The 24,394-nt window shown below is 44.8% G+C and overlaps 3 non-coding genes and 2 pseudogenes across 3 annotated transcripts; all 5 read right to left on the bottom strand.

The window, feature by feature from the left end:
* Positions 1 to 85: 85 nt before the first annotated feature.
* LOC116365977 (uncharacterized) lies at positions 86 to 259 on the bottom strand (annotated as a pseudogene).
* Positions 260 to 2,566: 2,307 nt separating this feature from the next.
* On the bottom strand, positions 2,567 to 2,683 carry LOC116365972 (U5 spliceosomal RNA). Its single transcript, XR_004208214.1, has one exon. It is a non-coding gene; the product is annotated as a U5 spliceosomal RNA (small nuclear RNA).
* Positions 2,684 to 3,142: 459 nt separating this feature from the next.
* LOC116365975 (U2 spliceosomal RNA) lies at positions 3,143 to 3,333 on the bottom strand. Its single transcript, XR_004208217.1, has one exon. It is a non-coding gene; the product is annotated as a U2 spliceosomal RNA (small nuclear RNA).
* Positions 3,334 to 3,592: 259 nt separating this feature from the next.
* LOC116365973 (U5 spliceosomal RNA) lies at positions 3,593 to 3,709 on the bottom strand. The gene has a single exon (XR_004208215.1). It is a non-coding gene; the product is annotated as a U5 spliceosomal RNA (small nuclear RNA).
* Positions 3,710 to 4,067: 358 nt separating this feature from the next.
* Positions 4,068 to 4,214, bottom strand: LOC116365969 (uncharacterized; annotated as a pseudogene).
* Positions 4,215 to 24,394: the final 20,180 nt, after the last annotated feature.

Below are 24,394 nucleotides of genomic sequence, written 5' to 3' on the forward strand. Positions count from 1 at the left end.
AGCTAAGCTAAGCTAAGCTAAGCTAAGCTAAGCTAGCTGTTTACATAGCTTTGTGAATGAGTATTTTTCCTTGACAACGGGAGAAAAGTGTTGCACCGTTCCCGGAGGTACTGCAATACCGGGTCGATGCGTGGAGCGGACGGAGCAAGCCCCATTTCCGACTCCCTGTTCGAAAAATCCATTTAATATGTAGTCCCCCTATGGGGGACGTATCAGATATTAAACTGATAAGAACAGATTTTTTTTATACAAAATATATTTATTTACTTTCAAAAACCAAACAATAATTTTCCAAAAATCAATAGACTTAACTATACAATTCCGACAAACTACACATAATCATTCCAAAAACGAATAAACTATAAACAAATCCAATAAACCAAACAATAATCTTCAGTAACTCCATTAACTTAAATCTACTATCAACCAAATACAAATAATCAGTTCCAAAACTGCTAAATTTGACCCAACTCCAAATCAGGAACAGTACCCGGCACATGCCCCATACTTAAGTCCATCACCCCTCCCTCCTCCGGACTCCTGACCGGGGACCCTACATCCCCAAACATGAAACTAGTCTCTCCCTCCATCATCCAGGCACCAGCCATGCCCGGGAGGTCAAGTTCAGCGAGGGGTTTGAACGATGATGATGACGGAGCCCACGAGGGCCCCGCTACCCCCCCCCCCCCCCCCCTGTTCTGCCCCCCCCCCCCCTCTTTCCACCCTTCTTCCTCCTGCTTTCCACCCGCTCCCCTTTCTTCGACTTCTTGCACGGCAGTGCATGAACTAGTGAAGTTTTGTATATATAGTCCACCACGTGCTCTCCCTTTTCCTTTTCCCCCTCTACCAAACCCACCACCATCCCTCTCAACTCCTCCACCCTTGCCCTCACCCCCTCACTCTCCCCCCAGTCCTTCACACCTTCTCGCCCTTCCGCCTCTCCTTCCGGTTCCTTCTCCATACCCTCCTCCACCTCCTTCCTCTCCACTCTCCCCGTCTCCTCGCTCTCCTCCATCACCTTCTTCTTCTTCTTCTTCTTCTTCTTCTTTTCTTTCCCTTCCTCTATCCCAGCCCCCTCTCCTTCCATCCCGGTCTCCTCTTCTTCTGTCCTGGCCTCCTCTCCTTCCATCCCGGCCACCTCTCCCTCAGACCCGACCACCTCTCCTTCTGTCTCCGCCACCTCTCCTTCCATCCTGTCCACTTCTCCTTCCTTCCCTGCCACTTCACCTTCTGTCCCGGCCCTCACCTCCTCCTCCTCCTCTTCATCTCTCCTAGACTCCTTCGGCGCAGTCCTTCCACCTCTGCCACCTCCTTCCTCTCGTTCTTCTCTTCCTCCATCCCCCGCTCTCGCTCCCCCCCTAGCTGCAGACGCGTACGACCCCTTCCGAGCCGGGCAGTCCCGCCACAGGTGTGCTACTGAGCCACACCCGTGACATGCCTTCGGCTCGGTACACTCCCTCGCCTCGTGCTCACCCGATCCACAGTACCTGCACCTCCTTGTGCTGCACGAGGCGAGTGTGTGGCCGTAGGCCATACATCGCCTGCAAAAAGGAGGCTGACGGGCATAATTCAACGTCCCCCTGTCAGCCCCCAGGGAGAACATCGCTGGGGGATGTAGGTAGCCATCAAAACCCTCCGGGTCTTCCCTAAGAAGGGCCTGGAAACCCCTCCTCCCTGTCCAAAAGCCCAAGGAGTCCCTGAGGAGCCTCGCTGAGGAGACATTGTCCATATATCTCCCCAGCAAGGCTCTCACCTCATTGTCAGTTACATGGGGGTTATACATAGTGACTGTAACCACCCGAAAACTACTCTTCGCCAAGTTGGTAACTTCATACAGGCACAAAGGCCTTGTCTTACTCCCCTCCTTTGCTTTCTTCAAAATTTCCTGATGTTTCCCTTCATTATAAAAAGTCACATCAAAAGCCCGCTCCACCGGATTATCTTGGAAACATAAAACGTCCTTTACTTCCAGTTTTAAAATCCCCATCAATATCATCCTTCCGAAATTCTCTCTTCCAATTGGCTCAATTCCTTTTTCCCTCCAAGCAAACCTGACCGTATTTGCCAAACCTATTACAGGTACCGACTTATTGGAACGCTCCATCTCAAAAAATGAAATATGAACCTCCACACCAGAAAAAACAGCTCTCCAAAAAAAGGAAGCCTCCAAGAAAACACAAACTCCTTCCAACAAAGACTCTAACCCACCACTACCTTATCGCCCTCCTATCTCCGACCTTCTGACTCAGCGAGCTCTGGGGCACCTCGGTACCAAGCTTGATCTGAGCCAAAAGGCCGAGAAGCGATAACCCACAAATGGAACCCTGTAACCGCCGGGCCCCCGGGGGTCTCGGCAGACCTCAGCGGGTGGGTTGGCAAGAGCCGGCTCCTCCAATCCCAGCCACCCACCGTTTCCCCGGCTACAGACAGACAGACAGACAGACAGACAGACAGACAGACAGACAGACAGACAGACAGACAGGTGTTTTTTGTAAAAAGTCGCTAATGCGTCTTTAAGTCACTATCCTGGCTCATCTATGTCAATTTCTCTTGAAACAAGATACCGGGCTCTGCAAGAAGCAAAGCCACTCCAAAAATACATTGAACTCATAAGTGTTCCTCTCCACGGAAGTCTTTAGTAAAAGGCGAAAGGCTTGTGCGTAATGAAGAGAAACCAGAGTCATATGGAAGTCAGAGGCCGGGGGCCCGAGACACACTCTGTGCACTGTAGGCCGGGTCCCCGCGGGTGCTCCCGGAACCCACTCTTCCAAGTTTGAGGGCTGTGGATGAAAAGAAGGTCACAGACACACAAGAGAGAGAGAGAGAGAGAGAGAGAGAGAGAGAGAGAGAGAGAGAGAGAGAGAGAGAGAGACACACACACACACACACAGAGAGACAGAGACACACACACACACAATCCTGGCCCAATTTTTTTTTTTTTTTTTTTTTTTTTTTTTTAAAGTAAAATGGCGGGAAACGGGGGACCCCATTGAAAGGCGCTTCGCCCTTTTTTCAGTTTGAATGTTTCTTTCCTTCTCTTCTTCTGCTAGCTAGCTAAGCTAAGCTAAGCTAAGCTAAGCTAAGCTAAGCTAGCTGTTTACATAGCTTTGTGAATGAGTATTTTTCCTTGACAACGGGAGAAAAGTGTTGCACCGTTCCCGGAGGTACTGCAATACCGGGTCGATGCGTGGAGCGGACGGAGCAAGCCCCATTTCCGACTCCCTGTTCGAAAAATCCATTTAATATGTAGTCCCCCTATGGGGGACGTATCAGATATTAAACTGATAAGAACAGATACTACACTTGATCTGAGCCAAAAGGCCGAGAAGCGATAACCCACAAATGGAACCCTGTAACCGCCGGGCCCCCGGGGGTCTCGGCAGACCTCAGCGGGTGGGTTGGCAAGAGCCGGCTCCTCCAATCCCAGCCACCCACCGTTTCCCCGGCTACAGACAGACAGACAGACAGACAGACAGACAGACAGACAGACAGACAGACAGACAGACAGGTGTTTTTTGTAAAAAGTCGCTAATGCGTCTTTAAGTCACTATCCTGGCTCATCTATGTCAATTTCTCTTGAAACAAGATACCGGGCTCTGCAAGAAGCAAAGCCACTCCAAAAATACATTGAACTCATAAGTGTTCCTCTCCACGGAAGTCTTTAGTAAAAGGCGAAAGGCTTGTGCGTAATGAAGAGAAACCAGAGTCATATGGAAGTCAGAGGCCGGGGGCCCGAGACACACTCTGTGCACTGTAGGCCGGGTCCCCGCGGGTGCTCCCGGAACCCACTCTTCCAAGTTTGAGGGCTGTGGATGAAAAGAAGGTCACAGACACACAAGAGAGAGAGAGAGAGAGAGAGAGAGAGAGAGAGAGACAGAGACACACACACACACACACACACACAGAGAGACAGAGACACACACACACACACAATCCTGGCCCAAATTTTTTTATTTTTTTTTTATTTTTTTTTTTTTAAGTAAAATGGCAGGAAACGGGGGACCCCATTGAAAGGCGCTTCGCCCTTTTTTCAGTTTGAATGTTTCTTTCCTTCTCTTCTTCTGCTAGCTAGCTAAGCTAAGCTAAGCTAAGCTAAGCTAAGCTAGCTGTTTAAGCTCCCTGTTCGAAAAATCCATTTAATATGTAGTCCCCCTATGGGGGACGTATCAGATATTAAACTGATAAGAACAGATTTTTTTTTTTGAAAAAATAATTTATTACGTTCCATACCATTCATTCTTTACAAAAACATAATTGTCATTCAAACTCTAACATAGGTATATTTTTTCAAAAACAAACCCAAAACAAAAACCTCAGGGGAGCATCATCCCTCCCCGTCATCCTACAAACTACCTTTCCCTATCTCTCCATCATAATCTATCCCCTTCCAAACCTAAATTACATCTAAATCACACCCAGCCCTAAACCCCCCTTCCACCTCTCCCGGGCAGCATGCTGCCCCCACTTCCTCTCCTCCCTCTTCATCCTCCCTCTCAAATCTCCTTCCACCCTCCTCACTATTCCTTCCACCCCCCTATCTCTCCCTGTCTTGACAAAGTTCTGCCTGGCTTCCCAAAGCCCCTGTTTAAAGAGACTGATGAGAAGCCAGAGCAGAAACCTATCCCTATCTGTACCTCTCGCTCTCCCTACACCTCTCTCTAACCTTGCCCACGTCAACACAAAATCACCTCTTACCAATCCCAACAACACCCGTGCCCTAGCCCATACTACTCCGGCAAAGGCACAGTCCCAAAAGGCATGACGCACAGTCTCCTCCCTGCCACAAGTGGATCTTGGACAGGTGGGGGGATCGCGCCAAGCTATGCCGGTACATGATGGAACGTACCGGCAAGCACTTGTGGAGGCTCAACCAATTCAGGTCCTTGAGCCTGTTGTCCAGGCCACGCGCCTGCACTCCCTCCCAGATCCCTGCCGAGATGCCCGCTACAGGCGCCGGACTCCCTGCCTGTCTGACCTCCTCGTACAGGTGCCTGTGATCTAAACCTACTCGGGCAACTTCAACCTCGGGGTGCGCACGCAGCCACTTGGCCGCATGACCAAAGTGCCACGGCAGCTGTTCTGCCCGAGGACCCGTGTTAGACCACACCATTACGCTTCTCGCCTGATACGAGAAGAACACCCGCAGGAGGTAGCCGGACGGGTGTATCACTGGATGAGCAAGCTCCGTCAACAAGAACGAAACAAAAATTGCATCCAGCTTGAGGGGGAAATGTGGTATCCCCCTACCTCCCTCCCCGATGGGACAGAGCATGCGAGCCCTGGCGACCCACTCGTACCTGCCACCCCACATGAACTGAAACACAAGCCTCACTAGAGGCCTCCTCAGACAAGCAGGCAATGGGTAGATGTACGCCAAGTACAAAAGAGATGGCAATACATCCACCTTTAGGACCAGGACCTTGCCCATAAAAGACCTAAGACCACATTCCCAGCTTCTTCTGTACCACTGCGATACCCATGTTCCAGTTCAGCGTCGCTGAGCCGGAGGTCTCAAAATGGACCCCGAGAATCCTCAGGGCCCCCTCACAGAGAGATAACCCCCCGGGCACATCCGTCCTGCCGCGCCATCTTCCGAAAAATTTTACGGAAGACTTTGCATGGTTCAGAACCGCTCCCGACGCTCGGGTGAAGTCCCCAATAATGGCAAGGGACCTTGTCAGGCACGAGTCCTTGCAAAGCAGCAAGGAAGTGTCATCGGCGTACTGCGTCAACTTGACGCGCATACCACCGCTTCCAGGGATCAACAAGCCCTCCACCCCTGTGTCTGCCCTAATGGCAGCCCCCAGAGGCTCCATGTACAGAACGAAGAGGAGAGCCGAGAGTGGGCATCCCTGCCTGACCCCAGACGAGAGGTCAAAAACGTCACCTAAGTGACTATTTACACTTACTCGGCACCCCGCTCCGACATATAATGTACGGATCCATCCTATATACTTCTACCCAAATCCTAATCTACCTAATAACCTGAATAGAAAAGATCTATTCACGCGATCAAAGGCTTTCGCCTGATCAAGCGCTGCTACCATTAAAGGCAGACCTCTATCTTCAACCCAGGCGATGGAGTCCCTGATCAACTGAAGGTTCCATCTAATTGAGCGTCCCTCTACCCCGCACGTCTGATCCTCATGGACGACGTAGGGAAGGGCTGTGCGCAACCGGTCCACTAAGACCTTTGCAAGCAACTTGTAGTCTACACACAGCATGGTCAATGGCCGCCAGTTGCCAAGGTCGGTTGCGTCCCCCTTCTTGTAAAGAAGTGACAGCACACCGACTACCATTGAACCCCCCGGGACACCCGTCTCGAGGATGGCCTTCAAGACTTCGAGTACCACCGGTCCAAGTATACCCCAAAACTTGAGGTAAAACTCAGCCGGCAGCCCATCCATCCCAGGCACCTTCCCTTTTCCCATCCTCCGAAGAGCGCTCTCAACCTCTTCTAGTGAGATCTGGGCCTCCATCACGTCTCTAATGTCCTCCGACAACCGCCGGGACAAGTGTTCTAAAAACACATTTCCCTGCTCTACATCTATTTCCCTTTCCTTAAATAAACCTCGGAAATGATCAGTTGTCACCCTGACCATCTCCTCTGGTTTACTTACTACACTACCATCTTCTTTTCTAACTCCATGCATTACCTTCCTACTCTGCCTTGCCCTAACCGACTTAAAGAACATAGCGGAACAAGTCTCATTATGTTCTAAAAAGCCGCTATGTGCACGCTCCAGGAAAGCTCGAGCCTTCTGCTCCTGCAGCTCCCTGAGCTGCGCCTTCAGGGCTGTGGATCTCTCCCAGTCAATCGACCCGCCGAGGTTGCCTGCCTCGTACTCAAGTTCGAGCAACCTTTGGATATGATCCACCTCCCTCCTTTCCTCCCTTATTTTCCTCTTACCATATCCTATAATAAAGGCCCTAATCCTTACCTTTACTATATCCCACCACTCTAACACCCCCTCACACATGGGCCGGAAGCCTTCAAGCCTCCGAAACACCCCTGTAACTGCATTGACAAAAACCTGCTCATCCAGTAAATCCCGATCTAGTTTCCAGTACCCCCTACCGAAGAGGCAGACTGGCGACCCCACCTGCAGGAACACCCCGTCGTGGTCCGAAAAGAACACAGGCAACAGGCGCCCGCCCAGACAACTGACCTAAAGACCTGGATACAAAAATATAGTCGAGCCTCCGCGCAACCCCCCTGGAGTTGCGCCATGTAGGATCGACCACTGCCAGAGTAGCGTGCAGGCCACAATCAACCAGACCCTGGCAAGCCATTAGCCTGGTGATGGCGCCTGCACTACTGTCCCCCCCTATCCCTAAATCTATATTAAAATCACCCCCTATAACCAAGTGCCTATTTGTGACACACAGGGGCGTCAGACAGTCCACCATTTCCCTCCTGTCTGCCGCCACCTGTGGCCCATACACCACCACTAACCTATACCTACTATCCCTAAATGTGACATCCACCCCTAAAACCCTCCCCTGCATTACAACAAAAGTGCCCTCTACCTTCACCTCCCTATTCCCAAACAAAATCCCTACTCCTGTCGAGTGCACCCCTCCTATACTCCAAAATGACACTCCCTTGTCCCACTCCCTCCTAAATCTATTTACATCCCCTCCATCCCTCAGGTGAACCTCCTGTACAAAACAAACATCAAAACCCACCCCCTCTAAAAAAACTAAACACCGCCCTCCTCTTAACAAAATCCCTCAAACCCCTTACATTTAAACTGAACAATTTAATAGAAATATTCATTAATTATTTACAACAAAACAAAATTTAAAAAAATAAACCCAAACCAATAACACAGGAGGCTCACCCGATGCTCCCCTGCTCCATCATATCCGGCGGGGACGCCTTCTCCTCTCCTGACGCCCCCCCGTCCTCCTCCATTCCTCCAACCCAGGATGCAGGTATGGTGTTAGGCCTTGAAGTGTCCTGCATCCTGGGTTCTCCACCAGCACCCTCCATTTCTCCCTCCCTGAAAGCTTCCGGGTCGAGGCTAGGGGACCCCATCTCCTCAAAGAGGAGTTGAGAACCCCCAGCCAGACAGTCCCGAGCCCCTTCCAGGGATTCACTCTCCACCAAATCCTGAGGGGCAGAAGAAAACAATTAATTTAAATACACTTTTCCCTCCCCCACCCCTCTCTTTGCTACCCCCTCCCCCCCCTCCCCTCCCTCCGTACCTCTGTTCCATCCTCTTCTTCCTTCTCCTCCTCTGAGATGGCGGCAAAGGGGTGACCATGTCCCCCATCCCCACCAGTCCCTCCACCATCTCCCTCATTTGTTCCACCAGATCACACCCCCACTCCTTCCTTCCATCTTCCCTATCTGCTCCAGTCTTCTCTTCTCTCTTCTTTTCCTTCACCGTTCCGTCCTCCGTCTCCTGCCTCTCCACTCCCTCTTCTTCAGCTCCGTCCTTCTCAACCCTTTGCACCTCTCCTCCCGTTGCCCCCTTTTTCTCCTCCTCCTGTGCTGTTCTTTCTTCTGGGCCTGTTTTTGTCTCCGGGCCTCCTCTTCCTCCGCCTCCTACTCCCCCTCCAGCTGCAGCAGCGTACGACCTCTGGCAAGCTGGGCAGTCCCGCCACAGGTGTGCTGATGAGCCACAGCCGTGGCACACCTTGGGCTCGGCACAGGCCCTAGCCTCGTGCTCACCTGATCCGCATATCCTGCACTTACTGATGTCACCGCACGAGGCCATGGTATGCCCGTAGGCCATACACCGCCTGCAGAAAGGAGGCTGACGGGCATAATGCAAAGTCCCCCTGTCAGCTCCCAGGGAGAACATTGCAGGGGGATGGAGGTAACCCCCCAGGCCTTTGGGGTCTTCTTTAAGGAGAGCCTGGAAGCTTCTCCTCCCATTCCAGAATCCGAGAGAATCCCTGACAAGCCTTGCTGAGGAGATGTTTTCCATATATCTCCCCAGGAAGGCCCTCACATCTTCATCTTTTACATGGGGGTTATACATATTTACAGTCACCACCCTGAAATTATTCTTAGCCAGGCTGGTGACTGCATAATGGCCCATCGGCTTCGCATCTCCCACTTCTTATCCTCTTCATCGTCTCCTCGTGCTGCTCTTCGGTGTAGAGGGTCACATCAAAACCCCCCTCCATCATGTTCCCTTGGAGACAGAAATGTCATATGGAAGTCAGAGGTCGCTACCATCTCCCACCCCTCCTAAATCTACATTAAAATCCCCTCCAACTACCAAAACTCTGTTTGTTGCACACAGAGGTGACAGACTCTCCACCATCTCACTTCTCTCTGGCACCGTCTGTGGCCCGTATACCCCTATAATCCTAAGTCTAAAATCCCCTAACGCTTTGTCCACCCCCAAAACCCTCTCCTGCATCGCAACGTACGTGCCTTCCACCCTCACCTCCCGTGTCCCAAACAAAATCCCAACCCCTGATGAGTGGACACCCCCCACCCCCCACACAGACTTCCCTTTTACCCACTCTTTTTTAAACTGCTCTACATCCCCCCCCCCCATCACTTATTAACCTCTCTAGGGTAGGTGAGACACTAACGTCCCACCAGTCCAACATCCGGTGAAACTGGCGAGAGCTAACATTCTAAATACACCATTTGTTATAGTAAACATTCTTACAAATACATGTTACATCATTTAAAAGATGAAAGTCTTATTAATCCAGCCGCTGTGTCAGATTTCAAAAATCCCTGCGAAAGCAAACATGCTATTTTCTGAGGACGGAGCCACGCACACACAAGTATTACTAGCATTTTCCAACCAAGCATTAGCGTCATGAAAGTCAGAAATAACAGTAAAATAAATTGCTTACCATTGAAGATCTTCCTCTGGTGGCAATGCCAAGTGTCCTAACTACACAGTGAATGTTCGTTTTGTTTGATAACATCCATTTTTATAGCCTAACATGAAACATTTGTAAACCGCTGCGTTGTGATTTCCATCTCATTCAACTTTGGACAATGCGTTCGTGGTAATTAGACACACTAAACAAACGCTTATCCAGTCATGGTTGGTTTCATTGCAATCCTCTGGTTGTTACTAATACAACCATACTTGATGGTTCTTTTCACGGGACGTATTGACCGAAACAAACCGATTTTGAAGACACCAATCAATGACATCATTGCACACCAATGGTAGGACCAGTCTATTGTTGATTGACTGTATTTTGGCACAATGACCACTGATCATCTTGAAATCTAGCTTGGAAGATGGGCAATGAGCTGAGGTAAACGGCAATATGTAATGGTTATATGTTTGAAGACCAGCCTTTGTCATAAACTCTGGCGTAAAAGAGGTTAATTCGCCATTGCAAATCCTACTTGACGGAGCCACAGGTGTTACGCATAGCAGTACATATTCAATAGCATTTTCAACAAGTTTCTATATTTAAAATATGGTGAATAAATCAGGAAAAGCAAAAACAAAGTCTAGGTATACAGATTTAACCCAAATTATAGAGGAAATAGATAGATACAGCGAGACCGAGTTGCTTCAGGAAGATGAATCTTTCAGCGAAGCTAGTTTTAACTCCCAGGCGGAAGACATGTTTCTGCATGGCGGGGATGCCATGTTGGATTGGTAAATTCTAATGCTAATGTCATTGTTTGAAATTAATAATATCAAATATTATTCACTTGAGATTTTTGGTTTGTTTTGATTTTCTTATTTTATTTGCAATATGTAAAAATACAATCTGTAATGAAATGTGTAAAGTACACATTGGCTATACTGTGTGTGTGTGATATATATTTTAATGTATTTTACATGGAATGGAACAGCCCTTCACCACTTCAACATAGTGATTATGTTCCCTGTACTCTATATACAGTGGGGCAAAAAATTATTTTGTCAGCCACCAATTGTGCAAGTTCTCCCACTTAAAAAGATGAGGCCTGTAATTTTCATCATAGGTACACTTCAACTATGACAGACAAAATGAGAAAAAAAATGATGAAAATCACACATTTCCACAAACTTCAGAGTGTTTCCTTTCAAATGATACCAATAATATGCATATCCTTGCTTCTGGGCCTGAGCTACAGACAGTTAGATTTGGGTATGTCTTCAGGCGGAAATTGAGAGAAGGGGGGTAATCCCAAAGAAGTTGTTGGGGATAGGGGGCAGTATTTTCACTTTGGATGAATTGCGTGCCAATAGTGAACTGCATCCTACTCTGTCCTAGATTGCTAATATATGCATATTATTATTACTATTGGATAGAAAACACTCTGAAGTTTCTAAAACTGTTTGAATTATGTATGTGAGTATAACAGAACTCATATGGCAGGCAATCTTCCAAACAGGAAGTGAAATTCTGAATGTGGGTCAAATTTGACTTCATCGCCCCTTCCCTTCCAAATAAGATACGGATCTTCCTACGCCTTCCACTAGATGTCCTCATTCAGTAGAACGTGGAATGGAGCCTCTGGTGTGAACTTTGACCGAATGGGAGGGGAAATAGTCACGGTCTTCCCTGTGGCGCATTTGTCTGTTGATGTCACCGTCTTTCCATTTGGCTGCAGATGAAAACGTATGATCCGGTTGGAACGTTATTGGATATATGAAAATAACATCCTGAAGATTGATTCTCTACTTAGTTTGACCAGTTTATTTAACCTGGAATATATATTTTTGAAGTTTTCGTCCGAGTTCTCCGAGTTCTCTTGTGGAACTAGGACTCCTTGCACTGCATTCTGATGAAAGATCATCAAAGGTAAGGGAATATTTATGATGTAATTTCGTATTTCTGTTGACTCCAACATGGCAGAGAAATATATTTACGTCTGAGTGCTGTCTCAGATAATTGCATGGTAGGCTTTTTTCGTAGCATTTAAAAAAAATCTGACTCAGGGGTTGCATTAAGAACCAGTGTATCTTCAATTACATGTAGAACATGTATCTTTAGTCAAAGTTTATGATGAGGATTTCTGTTATCTGGCGTAGCATTCTATAATTCCTACGGATATTTGAGGCATTTCTGAATATGGCGTCAATGTAAACCGAGATTTGTGGATATAAATATGCATATTATCGAACAAAACATAAATGTATTGTGTAACATGTCATCTGATGAAGATTTTCAAAAGGTCATTTTATCTCTAATTCTGCTTTTGTGACTATCTTTGGCTGGGAAAAATGGCTGTTTTTTATTTTATTTGGTGGTGGTCTAACATGAATATATGTTGTGTTTTCGCTGTAAAACATTTTAAAAATCAGACATGGGTAGATGAACAAGATGTTTCTTTCATTTGCTGTATTGGACTTGTGAAAGTTAAATATTTCTAAAGAATATTTTTGAATTCCCTGCGCCACCTTTTCAGGTGAATGGGGGGCGGGGTTCCCGTAGGGGATCGCCTTGCCATAGACTGGGGATTTTATCAGTGTGAATCAGATCGAAATGATGTTATTGACATCGAATTGTTTAATATACTAACAAGCAGGTGTTAAAATTTGCGTATAATTTGTAGTGTTGTATAGGTCTATGAATTGGGTTGTTATTATACTAATTATGTTCTGGCCTGCCGACTATTAGCTCTGAATTTTTTTGGGCCCAAGGCCAAACCTAGTTGCCGACCTCTGATCTAATGCATTGTATACTACTGTATACAGGAATTCATTGGCACAAAACTTGTCGTCCTTAGCAGACACAGAAATAAAAACATTAGTAGTTATTGCATTGTGCTAGTCAATTATTACAGACAACAATCACTTTATGGAGCCCCTGTCCTGCTATCAGCCTGTGATGTGTGTGTTGTAAAGTGCCTTGCTGATGGGCACAACGGCAATAGGTAGTATACGGGGATATTGAAGCAAGGTGTCCTACCTACTGCTGTTTTGCCTTTGAGCAAGGGACTTCACCCCTAAGTGCTCCAGGTGCTCTGCTCTGCCACAGCCCGTGCTGCTCCCAGCCTGTGACCAACAGGCAAAATAGTTAGACATCTACGCACTATGGGACTGTTTTTGTAGAAACTGACACACCCCTGGATGCTGACACATAATCAACATTTTTAAAACACTGAAAAAAAACCTCAAATCAACTCAGGGTTTGGCCAAAAATGTGATCTAATGCATTGTATACATCTGGGGACTCACTGTATAAGAAAGCACACAGGAAATGCCATAGGTGTAACATTTAGTTTTGAACACCCTATTCTGGTCAGATGCAGGACTGAACTTTTCAGGGGAAGCGCAATAGTCTCATTAGTTGGGCTACTAAATGAGCCCACAAGAGCCTAACTACTGAGTTCTTATTGCTAATGTTTTTATTTAATATATTTGAATGTATTGTATATTTGTATGCAACAAGTGCACTGCATTCCAGTGCAATTGATGTTAGACTATAAATGGGTATTTGTTAAAGTGAAATAGTAAATGTGAAAATGGAAAAAAGAAACTCATATTGATCTATGACTTTAGTAAAGCTCTTACCATAGGTTTTGGGCTGGACGACACATCAGCTTTGATGACCTGAAATAGGTGAACCAAGACAACAATTAGACATCAATTACATCTTGGTAGTTATGAGACACTGTCTGCATTACAACATATTGCATGACAGGGTAGTGAATTTCTCATCATCCTGGCTCTTCCAAGATGGGTGGTAATTTCATCTAGCATCTTAAAAAAAAAGTTCCTCACCTGTGTTGTCCATGGCCAGTCAGAATCACCGTACCTATAAGTCAACTCTTCGCCAGCTATAATATCTCGAGTAGCGAGGAGGCACAAGTGTGGCTCATCGTTTGCTTGTATGGCCTTCATTTTGAGATTGTGTCTTTTGTGATCATCATTAACGAGTCTCCCAAGGGAGGAGTCCTCTTCAGATGCATCAATGCTGCATAGAAACATAACATGTCACAGTTTAAAACCTGTTAAGGCTAGGGCAGAATACTGCCCCCGTTGGTGAAATGCGTGCCCATAGTAAACAGAAAGAAAATCTGTAAAAAATTGCTAATATATGCATATAATAAATATTATTGAATAGAAAACACTCTAAAGCTTCTAAAACCGTTTCAATTATGTCTGTAAGTAAAGCAGAACTCTCAGGGCACTCATTCTCCCAAACTCTCTCTTGTCATCCAAAAAGTTGGCCCAACTTTGACGTCATCGCCCCCACCCTTCCCATGCACCTACGGTCCTGGGAACACTTCCTATGCCTTCAGCGCGGTGTCCGCTTTCAATGGGGCTTCTCATTGTTTGAATCGCACGCTCACGAGATTAATGACGTACCGAAACCTTTCGGTCGCGCAAGAATACAGGTTACTTTCACGCGCAATCTGCGCCTGTGCTGTCTTTCTTCAAAGATTGATTAAACGATGCGTGTGTTTCTCTTTGTCCTGAGAATTGCGCTGAAGCTATATAGCATGCTAACGCTGTGTTCTGAACCAAGTTTAGTCGACATATAATATGTAATTTCGACGTTTTGGTGCGAACTAACTTTACTTTTTGGCTGCATTTCAACCGAAATATGTCGTGTTTGATAACCGAAAGACACAGACTTCAAAACTAAAGCTGTTTTTGGTAAGTATAAACCATTCCAGGTCTTCTGATGGAAGAACAGTAAAGGTAAGGGAACATTTATGTGTTGAAATTTGGGTTTCTGTGGAGGAGCCAAAATGCTAATTCCTGAGCGCCGACTCACATTATAGCCTAGTGAACGAAATCTGTAAAGTTAAAAATAAATGTAACACAGCTGTTTTATTAAGAAGAAGTGTATCTTTCTAAGTACATGTAGAACATGTATATTTAGTCAACGTTTATGATGTGTATTTCTGTTATCTGGCAGAGTTACCATAATTTCTCCAGGCATTGTTGTAGCATGTTTTAGCCATGACCTTCTATGTAAACTGTGATTTATGGATATAATTAGCATATTATTGAAAAAAACATAAATGTACTGTATAACATGTCCTATTCCTGTCATCTGATGAAGACTTTCAAAAGGTTAGTGAATTATTTTACTTTTAATCCTGCTTTTGTGATTGCATCTATTGTTCTACAAAATGGCTATGTAAATTAGCCTATCTTTGGTGGTGGTTTGACATAAATATGTGCTATGTTTTCGGCATAAAACATTTTAGAAATCTGACTTGGTGGCTAGATGAACAAGGTGTTTATCTTTCATTTGAGCTATTGGACTTGTTAATGTGTGGAGGTTAAATATTTCTAAGAATATTTTTTGCGTTCTGTGTGCTACTGTGTCAGTTGAGCAGTGGGGGGAGGTGCCCTAGAGGGACATGTGGTGCTAAGAAGTTTAATGAAGATATTGCAGCACAGGGTTTATATTTCAGAAAAGGGACAGAAAAGTCCCTAACGCGTTGTTTAAAAAAGGAGTGCAGACGCCCTGATAGCGAACCAGTTGGTTTGAAGACTAATATTTTTCCTCACTGTTTAGGTCAGGGACGAGGTCAAATTAGGATCTGGGCCTGAGACAGGCCTACAGTGCATACTGTGCCACCAACCATTAAAATGTCTGTCTCCATTTGAATGTTGTTGCTTTTTTAATATCTCAAAAGGTAGTAATGTGTTTTTTTTTTTCTCATCAATCCTACTTACCACCATGTTCTTCCTTTCCATTGAAAATAAACACCTTTTCAGAATCATTGTACTGATCAGCTCGGACCTCGCTCTCCTGTTGTGTAAGCAGTTCACCTCTGTACTCCACAACAAAGTCTCCTTTGGATATGAATTCAGTGGCAAAAACTCCTCGTCCTTAGCAGACAAAAAATTCAAACATTAGGAGATATTGCATTGTGCTTGTCAATTATTACAGAGAATAATCCACTCTGGTCACATGATCACCCCATTCAACTTGCCAAGCTTCTCCAAAAACAACTGCTCCTATAAAGTGACCTCACACTGTCTAAAAGTGATCCCACACATATCACCGCCAATCAAAATGAGGTTCAGGTGTGCAGCAGGGGGTTTGGGGAGGGGGATGCACTGATCTGTCTGTTTCAAGAGGCTAGATTCAGTTGTCACTCTTACTTGGTCTTCTAAACCAATGATTCGTTTTCAAGGTGGGCCTTTTCAGGTAGAAGGAGATTTCAGATGGAGCATCATGTGACTGTAGTGAACCTTTAAGAATCCTATGACCATAATACAAAGACATGGCAAACTATTCCTTTAAACCTTTTTCCTGGGTGACTGTGCCCATATATCCCAATTCACTGTTTCCCACTAACCTCTAAAATATACATCTGATTCATAGCGGTCATATTTAGGACTGCCAGAAATACATTCAATATTCACCTTACCTTTAAAGAATTTGATAAAACACTGGTAAAGTACTGGCTTATCAATGTTTGATCTTATGTGATGCTCTGCATCCTCCATGGGCCGGAGCAGTCTGGAAGATCTCTCCATCAGGCCAACTCAAATCTATCCTTAATCTGTGAAATAAAGCAGACATTATAAACTGGGTAGTTTGGGTCCTGAATGTTCATTGGCTGGTATATTTAAGCAATAAGGCACCTTGGGGGTTTGTGGTATATGTACCACGGCTAAGGGCTGTAACCAGGCACTCCGCGTTGCCTCTTGCATAAGAACAGTCCTTAGCCGTTCCTTACTGCTTAAATATACCAAGGCAGAAACTCAGAAAATCAACATTCATGGATTAAACCAACATTTTATAAGAGAGATAATGTTTGTTAGATGATATGTATATTTGCTGTTTGACTACAAAACAAGCACGTTAGAAGCAGTAAAAAATAAATATCATACATTCCTTCTTCCACTCTGCCATGAGATGCAAGGTGGGGTGCACAACACCTGGTTGCAAGCTAGCCAACTTTAGCTAGCTAAACTAACAATGCACCATCTAATGTTATCAAACTGTTACATGAGACCTACTCAAGTTTATCTATGGGGATCACGTGTCCCATTTAGCTGTCAATGCATGTTACTTATATCCACACTGATAGAATTGACTGAAATAGCTATCCATTAATATCAACACTTAGCTAACCAAGCTACCCGCCCAAATGGCAACAAAAATAGCTCACTAGTGCATTAGCTAGATAGCTTGTTTGTTGCTGATGCTAGCTCACTAACTCCTAACTAGGCTAACATAGTTCATAAACCAATACAAGGATTTATGGCGGTGGAATTGTAATACAGCATGAAAATAATATATTATATTACTCACCTTTTTTTTAGGGACAGCGGTGACCTGCATTTGGCACGCGCTTCTCCAGCTGAAAGTGATTTTCCCTCTCTGGCTCTGCGCGGTAAAGAGGAGTGGGGGAGGGGCAATTACAACGTGGGGACAGAGATAGTCATATATAGGGGACGTGTCACCACAGTGGTGTGTGTGCATCTGTCAAGGCTCTGAAATCCTATAAAATCGCCATGACTGATGTTGATATTTCAGTTGTGTAGTAAATATTATATAGACCTAAGAAGTAGGCTAATACATTGCAAAATGAATGCATTTCGCCTAGGCCTATAGGTCATAGGAAACCTCAAGACACCAAACTGGAACTTTTAAGGATTCAGAAATTGTATTGATTGATCCAGAAACACATAGAAATAAGGTCAATAGGCCTTGGCTATTTTCTGACATAGGAAGGGCCGGCTTACTGGGGCTATTGCCCCTGGGCCCCATATATACAGTATGTAGTATATATTTATTTTTTACTGCAACCGCTAACCACAGGGGGATTCAGGAGCCCACTCTCAATGAGTGTAGAGGCCTGCAGCTGCTGCAGCCACTTTGTTATTTGTCAGATGAGGAGGAGAGGAGGTAGGGGGGCCACTTGGGTAATTGATTAATAAAAATGTATAAACTGCATAATAAATAAATGTGACTAGTAAATTGTGTGACTCAGGAGCTGGGACCCAAGGGGCAAAACAAATACAAAATAAATACTTTTTATAATTATTATTATTTTTTAATCCAACCTCAGAGCCCGTTCTCAATGTTTAAAATACAACAGAGAGCATACTTTAGCCAAAGAGAATCAATAGTTTCTAAAATAATAACTATCAAAAACACATACAGTGCATGTACTGTATCTGCCAAAATAAAAGAAACACCAACAAGTGTATCAAACACAGAGTTAAAATCAAATCAAATTATATTTGTCAACTGCATCAAACGCAACAGGAGAAGACGTTACCTTGAAATGCTTACTTACAAACCCTTAACCAACAATGGAATTTTAAGAAAATATAGTTTTACTAAATAATCTTTATTAAATAAACAAACGTTTTTAAAAAAGTAACAAAATAATGAAGCTATATACAGGGGGTACCGGTACCAATTCAATGTGCCGGGGTACAGGTTAGTCGAGGTAATTTAGATCATTTGCACATGTACAGTGGGGCAAAAAAGTATTTAGTCAGCCACAAATTGTGCAAATTCTCCCACTTAAAAAGATGAGAGAGGCCTGTAATTTTCATCATTGGTACACTTCAACTATGACAGACAAAATGAGAAAACAAAATCCCAAAAATCACATTGTAGGATTTTTTATGAATTTATTTGCAAATGATGGTGGAAAATAAGTATTTGGTCACCTACAAACAAGCAAGATTTCTGGCTCTCACAGACCTGTAACTTATTCTTTAAGAGGCTCCTCTGTCCTCCACTCGTTACCTGTATTAATGGCACCTGTTTGGACTTGTTATCAGTATAAAAGACACCTGTCCACAACCTCAAACAGTCACACTCCAAACTCCACTATGGCCAAGACCAAAGAGCTGTCAAAGGACACCAGAAACAAAATTGTAGACCTGCACCAGGCTGGGAAGACTGAATCTGCAATAGGTAAGAAGCTTGGTTTGAAGAAATCAACTGTGGGAGCAATTATTAGGAAATGGAAGACATGCAAGACCACTGATAATCTCCCTCGATCTGGGGCTCCACGCAAGATCTCACCCCGTGGGGTCAAAATGATCACAAGAATGGTAAGCAAAAATCCCAGAACCACACGGGGGGACCTAGTGAATGACCTGCAGAGAGCTGGGACCAAAGTAAAAAAGCCTACCATCAGTAGTACACTACGCCACCAGGGACTCAAATCCTGCAGTGCCAGACGTGTCCCCCTGCTTAAGCCAGTACATGTCCAGGCCCGTCTGAAGTTTGATAGAGAGCATTTGGATGATCCAGAAGAAGATTGTGAGAATGTCATATGGTCAGATGAAACCAAAATAGAGAACCTTTTGGTAAAAACTCAACTCGTCGTGTTTGGAGGACAAAGAATGCTGAGTTGCATCCAAAGAACACCATACCTACTGTGAAGCATGGGGGTGGAAGCATCATGCTTTGGGGCTGTTTTTCTGCAAAGGGACCAGGACGACTGATCCGTGTAAAGGAAAGAATGAATGGGGCCATGTATCATGAGATTTTGAGTGAAAACCTCCTTCCATCAGCAAAGGCATTGAAGATGAAACGTGGCTGAGTCTTTCAGCATGACAATGATCCCAAACACACCGCCTGGGCAACGAAGGAGTGGCTTTGTAAGAAGCATTTCAAGGTCCTGGAGTGGCCTAGCCAATCTCCAGATCTTTGGAGGGAGTTGAAAGTCCATGTTGCCCAGCAACAGCCCCAAAACATCACTGCTCTAGAAGAGATCTTCATGGAGGAAAATACCAGCAACAGTGTGTGAAAAACTTGTGAAGATTTACAGAAAACGTTTTACCTCTGTCATTGCCAACAAAGGGTATATAACAAAGTATTGAGATAAACTTTTGTTATTGACCAAATACTTATTTTCCACCATAATTTGCAAATAAATTCATAAAAAATCATACAATGTGATTTTCTGGATTTTTCTCCCTCAATTTGTCTGTCATAGTTGAAGTGTACCTATGATGAAAATTACAGGCTTCTCTCATCTTTTTAAGTAGGAGAACTTGCACAATTGGTGGCTGACTAAATACTTTTTTGCCCCACTGTAGGTAGGGGTAGGTAGGGGTAAAGTGACTATGCATATATAATAAACAGCAAGTAGTAGCAGTGTAAACACAAAGGGGGTTAATGCAAATAGTCTGGGTGGCCATTTTACTAATTGTTAAGCAGTCTTATGGCTTGGGGGTAGAATCTGTTAAGGAGTACTTTTGGACCTAGACTTTGCGCTTCGGTATGACATGGGTGACTGGAGTCTTTCACAATTTTTAGGGCCTTCCTCTGACACCGCCTAGTATAGAGGTCCTGGATGTGAGGAAGCTTGGCCCCAGTGATGTACTGAGCCATACGCACTACCCTCTGTAGTGACTTAAGGTCGGATACCGATCAGTTGCCATACCAGGCAGTGATGCAACCGGTCAGGATGCTCTCAATGGTGCATCCTTTTGAGGATCTGGGGACTCATGCCAAATATTTTCAGTCTCCTAAAGGGGGAATAGGCCTTGTCGGGCCCTCTTCCAGACTGTCTTGCTGTGTTTGGACCATAATAGTTTGTTGGTGAGGTGGACACCAAGAAACTAGAAGCTCTCGACCCGCCCTTCTTTTCCTGTAGGCCACGATCAGCTCCTTTGTCTTGCTTACATTGAGGGTGGAGGTTGTTGTCCAGGCACCACACTGCCAGGTCTCTGATCTCTTCCCTATAGGCTGTCTCATCGTTGACGGTGATCAGGCCTACCACTGTTTTGTCGTCAGCAAACTTAATGATGGTGTTGGAGCCGAGCTTGACCACGCAGTCATGGGTGAACAGGGAGTACAGGAAGGGACTTAGCATGCACCCCTGAGGGGCACCCATGTTGAGGATCAGCTTGCAGATGTGTTGTTGCCTACCCTTACCACCTGGGTGCAGCCCGTCAGGTGGTCCAGGATACAGTTGCAGAGGGAGGTGTTTAGTCCCAGGGTCCTTAACTTAGTAATGAGCTTTGTGGGCACTATGGTGTTGAACGCTGAGCTGTAGTCAATGAACAGTATTCTCACATAGGTGATCATTTTTGAGTGTCATTGATCAGTGCCTGAAAGACTGCCGGTGAGTTCGATATTCCGAAGGTCATGACTAAATACTCAGTGACCACTAGGGGTGTTAAAGGCAGTTTTCCACTCATCTCCCTCCATGATTCTCACCAGATTTTAAGCGTTGCAGAGGTCGTTTGGTGAAGAATTGGGCTCCTAGGGCCAACTCCAAGGCGGCGGACATCGGGTAGGGGTAACGATTACTCGATCCTAATTAGAGATCGACCGATTAATCGGAATAGCCGATTAATTAGGGCCGATTTCAAGTTTTCATAACAATCGGAAATCGGCATTTTTGGACACCAATTGTATTTATATATACACTGCTCAAAAAATAAAGGGAACACTAAAATAACACATCCTACATCTGAATGAATGAAATATTCTTATTAAATACTTGTTTCTTTACATAGTTGAATGTGCTGACAACAAAATCACACAAAAATTATCAATGGAAATCAAATTTATCAACCCATGGAGGTCTGTATTTGGAGTCACACTCAAAATTAAAGTGGAAAACCACACTACAGGCTGATCCAACTTTGATGTAATGTCCTTAAAACAAGTCAAAATGAGGCTCAGTAGTGTGTGTGTCCTCCACGTGCCTGTTTGACCTCCCTACAATGCCTGGGCATGCTCCTGATGAGGTGGCGGATGGTCTCCTGAGGGATCCTCCCAGACCTGGACTAAAGCATTCGCCAACTCCTGGACAGTCTGTGGTGCAACGTGGCGTTGGTGGATGGAGCGAGACAGGATGTCCCAGATGTGCTCAATTGGATTCAGGTCTGGGGAACGGGCGGGCCAGTCCTTAGCATCAATGCCTTCCTCTTGCAGGAACTGCTGACACACTCCAGCCACATGAGGTCTAGCATTGTCTTGCATTAGGAGGAACCCAGGGCCAACCGCACAAGCATATGGTCTCACAAGGGGTCTGAGGATCTCATCTCGGTACCTAATGGCAGTCAGGCTACCTCTGGCGGGCACATGGAGGGCTGTGCGGGCCCCCCAAAGAAATGCCACCCCACACCATGTCTGACCCACCGCCAAACCGGTCATGCTGGAGGATGTTGCAGGTGGCAGAACTTTCTCCACGGCGTCTCCAGACTCTGTCACATGTGCTCAGTGTGAACCTGCTTTCATCTGTGAAGAGCACAGGGCGCCAGTGGCGAATTTGCCAATCTTGGTGTTCTCTGGCAAATGCCAAACGTCCTGCACTGTGTTGGGCTGTAAGCACAACCCCCACCTGTGGACGTCGGACCCTCATAGCACCCTCATGGAGTCTGTTTCTGACCGTTTGAGCAGACACATGCACATTTGTGGCCTGCTGGAGGTCATTTTGCAGGGCTTTGGCAGTGCTCCTCCTTGCACAAAAGCGGAGGTAGCGGTCCTACTGCTGGGTTGTTGCCCTCCTACGGCCTCCTCCACGTCTCCTGATGTACTGGTCTGTCTCCTGGTAGCGCCTCCATGCTCTGGACACTACGCTGACAGACACAGCAAACCTTCTTGCCACAGCTCGCATTGATGTGCCATCCTGGATGAGCTGCACTACCTGAGCCACTTGTGTGGGTTGTAGACTCCGTCTCATGCTACCACTAGAGTGAAAGCACCGCCAGCATTCAAAAGTGACCAAAACATCAGCCAGGAAGCATAGGAACTGAGAAGTGGTCTGTGGTCACCACCTGCAGAACCACTCCTTTATTGGGGGTGTCTTGCTAATTGCCTATAATTTCCACCTGTTGTCTATTCCATTTGCACAACAGCATGTGAAATGTATTGTCAATCAGTGTTGCTTCCTAAGTTGACAGTTTGATTTCACAGAAGTGTGATTGACTTGGAGTTACATTGTGTTCCCTTTATTTTTTTGAACAGTGTATGTTCTCAGTTTTTTCTTGGATTAGAGAAGAATAAACAAAGTGCATTTCTCCCCCTCCAAAAAATACTTTGCCTTACATCTTATAATTGCACCCTTACACTTATCTATTTCATATTTACCCAGTTTTGCTTTTAAATCTAAAAACGTTTCTATATTATGATTAAGTTCACTGTCACACTTCCCCATTTCTTCATCCAATCTAGCCCTCAACTCATTTTCTTCTCTTTTCATCTTTCCTCTCTTTTTCCTTGCATATCTTATACTAAAACCTTTTATTTTTTCCTTAACCTTGTCCCACCATAAACACTTATCATTCTCTTTCCGCTTATCCTCCATTTCACATGCTATCAAAGATTTAATTTGTTTCCCATATTCCTCATCTTCTAAATACCCTGCATTCATACACAATATTCCACCCCCTGTTCTTTCCTTATCTAAACCCACTGAAAATGTTAAACCTGCATGATCACTAAAAGTTGTAAAACATACTTAATATCTTTCATAAAATTCCTTAAACCTTCTTTTACTAAAACCAGATCTATCCTTGTTTGTTTCAAATCCCCTAAAACCACCTGCCTTCTAGAAAATTCTCTTTTGTCTGGATTTTCCTCTCTCCACATATCAATTATTCCTTTTTCTAACATCATCTTCTTTAAAACCCCCCTAGATACATCACTTCTAAAAATAGCTCCTCTTGTCATATCCAGTCTATCCATTTTAACATTAAAATCCCCAACTACAATACAATTCCCCTCACACCATTTCCCTAATTCTAAAAATAAATCTTTGCGCTCTATTTCATTATTAGGCGCGTAAATATTTATAATTCTAAAAACTATACTCATATATTCAAAATCCAAAATTAAAATCCTCCCATTATTATCATTATATATATGTTTCACATTCTCTACCACATCCTTCTTCAATAAAATAGCAACACCACATGGATTACCCCTGCCATTGTTAACAAAAATAAAATCTCTCCATATTTTTTTAAACTTCTAAAATACATATATTGTCCCAATGTGTTTCTTGAAGGCATAAAATATCAGAATTCTTCATTTTGACTATTCTTTGAAATGTTTCCATTGTTCTTAAACCATTCGCATTTATTGACATAAAATTAACCATTCCGATAAATAGTAAAAATAATAAATATTTTCTCATTTACCTCTATCTGTTGTCATGTTTTCTTCCTTTTCTGTCCTTTTTCACCTCCGCCGCCGCTTTCCTCTTCCTGTAGCCTCCCCATTTTCTGTCAATCTGTTCCATGTCATCTGAATCTGAAATTGAAACTTAAACTCTTCTTTCCGGTGCCTGTTGTGCTTCCTGTATCCATTTGTGTCTCCTTTATTATTGTCAGCATCCCACTCCCCTCCACTTCACCTTCTTCCGAGGCACCCACATAGCCCGAGGTCCCCCCCAAAATCTGTGAGTCCCCAGTTCCTCCATCCAGCCCACTCCCCTTCTCCTCCTGAAAACTCCCTCTTCTTATTTCTGAGTCCATACTGCTCCCTATTTCGTTCGTCTTCTGTTCGATTTTCTCCCTTCTTGCGTTCTCCGTCTCTCCACCCTCCACCACGT

This window comes from Oncorhynchus kisutch, unplaced genomic scaffold, assembly GCF_002021735.2.
Source record: "Oncorhynchus kisutch isolate 150728-3 unplaced genomic scaffold, Okis_V2 scaffold1327, whole genome shotgun sequence".
Classification (NCBI taxonomy): Eukaryota; Metazoa; Chordata; class Actinopteri; order Salmoniformes; family Salmonidae; genus Oncorhynchus; species Oncorhynchus kisutch.